At 42.0% G+C, this 4,560-nt stretch overlaps 1 protein-coding gene across 1 annotated transcript in view; it reads right to left on the bottom strand.

Moving 5' to 3' along the window:
* Nucleotides 1-2,132: 2,132 nt before the first annotated feature.
* The window catches only part of txk (TXK tyrosine kinase), a 43,155-nt gene continuing 40,727 nt past the window's right edge, over nt 2,133-4,560 (bottom strand). The window contains exon 15 of the mRNA XM_064940868.1: nt 2,133-4,560. This exon is cut by the window's right edge and continues 1,131 nt beyond it. The gene's annotated coding sequence lies outside the window, so the exon portion shown is untranslated.

The raw sequence follows: 4,560 nt of genomic DNA, 5'->3' as shown, positions 1-4,560 counted from the left end.
TCTACAATAATCTAGTATAGTATAGAGAGTCTTTGTACCATCTACAATAATCTACTATAGCGTAGAGAGTCTTTGTACCATCTACATTAATCTAGTATAGTATAGAGAGTCATTGTACCGTCTACATTAATCTAGTATAGTATAGAGAGTCTTTGTACCATCTACATTAATCTAGTATAGAGAGTCTTTGTACCATCTACATTAATCTACTATAGTAGAGAGTCATTGTACCATCTACATTAATCTAGTATAGTATAGAGAGTCATTGTACCGTCTACATTAATCTAGTATAGTATAGAGAGTCTTTGTACCATCTACATTAATCTAGTATAGTAGAGAGTCATTGTACCATCTACATTAATCTAGTATAGAGAGTCTTTGTACCATCTACATTAATCTAGTATAGTAGAGAGTCATTGTACCATCTACATTAATCTAGTATAGAGAGTCTTTGTACCATCTACATTAATCTAGTATAGTATAGAGAGTCATTGTACCATCTACATTAATCTAGTATAGTATAGAGTCATTGTACCGTCTACATTAATCTACTATAGTGTAGAGAGTCTTTGTACCATCTACATTAATCTAGTATAGTATAGAGAGTCTTTGTACCATCTACATTAATCTAGTATAGTATAGAGAGTCTTTGTACCATCTACATTAATCTAGTATAGTATAGAGAGTCTTTGTACCATCTACATTAATCTAGTATAGTAGAGAGTCATTGTACCATCTACATTAATCTAGTATAGAGAGTCTTTGTACCATCTACATTAATCTAGTATAGTATAGAGTCTTTGTACCATCTACATTAATCTAGTATAGTATAGAGAGTCTTTGTACCATCTACATTAATCTAGTATAGTATAGAGAGTCTTTGTACCATCTACATTAATCTAGTATAGTAGAGAGTCATTGTACCATCTACATTAATCTAGTATAGAGAGTCTTTGTACCATCTACATTAATCTAGTATAGTATAGAGTCATTGTACCATCTACATTAATCTAGTATAGAGAGTCTTTGTACCATCTACATTAATCTAGTATAGTATAGAGTCTTTGTACCATCTACATTAATCTAGTATAGTATAGAGAGTCTTTGTACCATCTACATTAATCTAGTATAGTATAGAGAGTCTTTGTACCATCTACAATAATCTAGTATAGTATAGAGTCTTTGTACCATCTACATTAATCTAGTATAGTATAGAGAGTCTTTGTACCATCTACATTAATCTAGTATAGTATAGTCTTTGTACCATCTACATTTCTGAGAAGTATATTTTCCATGAACAGAAATATTATTTTCAGCTGTTTGAAACTGGTGTCGAAACTAGAAGCATTTCGATTGATGTACAAAACTGAAAGTAAAAGATGCAAAAAACAAAATTTAAGAACAGGAAGCATAGAAGTAGGTCACACAGAACAGATCTACCACTTCTTAGACTTGTTTTCAAGTAGATTTGACAGATCTATAACTCACATTTCTATGTGAATTTTGATCGCCCAGAAAGTTAGATACTTGGTTGTTGCTGCTGGGCCACCTGTTGGTCTCTAGTACACCTCTGAAGCTGTCAAACTGTTAAAGAACAATCCTATCCTGTACTTTCAGATGTTGTTTTATTGAAAAAATAATGTCGGAAATATTATGTACATTGACAAACTAATTATATGAATACAATACTTGTTTTTACCATGTCAAGAGTATTTCTAAAATTGCAATTACATTCTGAGTGTACAAAATATTAAGAACATCTTCCTAATATTGAGGCCCCCTTTAGCCCTCAGAACAGGCTCAATTCATCGGGACATGGACTCTACAAGGTGTTGAAAGCGTTCAACAGGGTTGCTGGCCCATGTGGACTCTACAAGGTGTTGAAAGCAGGGATACTGGTCCATGTTGACTCTACAAGGTGTTGAAAGCAGGGATACTGGTCCATGTGGACTCTACAAGGTGTTGAAAGCAGGGATACTGGTCCATGTGGACTCTACAAGGTGTTGAAAGCAGGGATACTGGACCATGTGGACTCTACAAGGTGTTGAAAGCAGGGATACTGGTCCATGTGGACTCTACAAGGTGTTGAAAGCAGGGATACTGGTCCATGTGGACTCTACAAGGTGTTGAAAGCAGGGATACTGGTCCATGTGTACTCTACAAGGTGTTGAAAGCAGGGATACTGGTCCATGTGGACTCTACAAGGTGTTGAAAGCAGGGATACTGGTCCATGTGGACTCTACAAGGTGTTGAAAGCAGGGATACTGGTCCATGTGTACTCTACAAGGTGTTGAAAGCAGGGATACTGGTCCATGTGGACTCTACAAGGTGTTGAAAGCAGGGATACTGGTCCATGTGGACTCTACAAGGTGCTGAAAGCAGGGATACTGGTCCATGTGGACTCTACAAGGTGTTGAAAGCAGGGGTACTGGTCCATGTGGACTCTACAAGGTGTTGAAAGCAGGGATACTGGACCATGTGGACTCTACAAGGTGTTGAAAGCAGGGATACTGGACCATGTGGACTCTACAAGGTGTTGAAAGCAGGGATACTGGTCCATGTGGACTCTACAAGGTGTTGAAAGCAGGGATACTGGTCCATGTGGACTCTACAAGGTGTTGAAAGCAGGGATACTGGTCCATGTGGACTCTACAAGGTGTTGAAAGCAGGGATGCTGGTCCATGTGGACTCTACAAGGTGTTGAAAGCAGGGATACTGGTCCATGTGGACTCTACAAGGTGTTGAAAGCAGGGATACTGGTCCATGTTGACTCTACAAGGTGTTGAAAGCAGGGATACTGGTCCATGTGGACTCTACAAGGTGTTGAAAGCAGGGATACTGGTCCATGTGGACTCTACAAGGTGTTGAAAGCAGGGATACTGGTCCATGTGGACTCTACAAGGTGTTGAAAGCAGGGATACTGGTCCATGTGGACTCTACAAGGTGTTGAAAGCAGGGATGCTGGTCCATGTGGACTCTACAAGGTGTTGAAAGCAGGGATACTGGTCCATGTGGACTCTACAAGGTGTTGAAAGCGTTCAACAGGGTTGCTGGCCCATGTGGACTCTACAAGGTGTTGAAAGCAGGTATACTGGTCCATGTGGACTCTACAAGGTGTTGAAAGCAGGGATGCTGGTCCATGTGGACTCTACAAGGTGTTGAAAGCAGGGATACTGGTCCATGTGGACTCTACAAGGTGTTGAAAGCAGGGATACTGGTCCATGTGGACTCTACAAGGTGTTGAAAGCAGGGATACTGGTCCATGTGGACTCTACAAGGTGTTGAAAGCAGGGATACTGGTCCATGTTGACTCTACAAGGTGTTGAAAGCAGGGATACTGGTCCATGTGGACTCTACAAGGTGTTGAAAGCAGGGATACTGGTCCATGTGGACTCTACAAGGTGTTGAAAGCAGGGATACTGGTCCATGTGGACTCTACAAGGTGTTGAAAGCAGGGATGCTGGCCCATGTGGACTCTACAAGGTGTTGAAAGCAGGGATACTGGTCCATGTGGACTCTACAAGGTGTTGAAAGCAGGGATACTGGTCCATGTGGACTCTACAAGGTGTTGAAAGCAGGGATACTGGTCCATGTGGACTCTACAAGGTGTTGAAAGCAGGGATACTGGTCCATGTTGACTCTACAAGGTGTTGAAAGCAGGGATACTGGTCCATGTGGACTCTACAAGGTGTTGAAAGCAGGGATACTGGACCATGTTGACTCTACAAGGTGTTGAAAGCAGGGATACTGGTCCATGTGGACTCTACAAGGTGTTGAAAGCAGGGATACTGGTCCATGTGGACTCTACAAGGTGTTGAAAGCAGGGATACTGGTCCATGTGGACTCTACAAGGTGTTGAAAGCAGGGATGCTGGTCCATGTGGACTCTACAAGGTGCTGAAAGCAGGGATACTGGTCCATGTGGACTCTACAAGGTGTTGAAAGCAGGGATACTGGTCCATGTGGACTCTACAAGGTGTTGAAAGCAGGGATACTGGTCCATGTGGACTCTACAAGGTGTTGAAAGCAGGGATACTGGTCCATGTGGACTCTACAAGGTGTTGAAAGCAGGGATACTGGTCCATGTTGACTCTACAAGGTGTTGAAAGCAGGGATACTGGTCCATGTGGACTCTACAAGGTGTTGAAAGCAGGGATACTGGTCCATGTGGACTCTACAAGGTGTTGAAAGCAGGGATACTGGTCCATGTGGACTCTACAAGGTGTTGAAAGCAGGGATACTGGTCCATGTGGACTCTACAAGGTGTTGAAAGCAGGGATAATGGTCCATGTGGACTCTACAAGGTGTTGAAAGCAGGGATACTGGTCCATGTGGACTCTACAAGGTGTTGAAAGCAGGGATACTGGTCCATGTGGACTCTACAAGGTGTTGAAAGCAGGGATACTGGTCCATGTGGACTCTACAAGGTGTTGAAAGCAGGGATAATGGTCCATGTGGACTCTACAAGGTGTTGAAAGCAGGGATACTGGACCATGTGGACTCTACAAGGTGTTGAAAGCAGGGATAATGGTCCATGTGGACTCTACAAGGTGTTGAAAGC

This window comes from Oncorhynchus masou, chromosome 27 (genome assembly GCF_036934945.1).
Source record: "Oncorhynchus masou masou isolate Uvic2021 chromosome 27, UVic_Omas_1.1, whole genome shotgun sequence".
Lineage (NCBI taxonomy): Eukaryota > Metazoa > Chordata > Actinopteri > Salmoniformes > Salmonidae > Oncorhynchus > Oncorhynchus masou.
The sequence above is the reverse complement of the archived record's forward strand: the minus strand, read 5'-3'. Positions and strand labels throughout refer to the sequence as shown.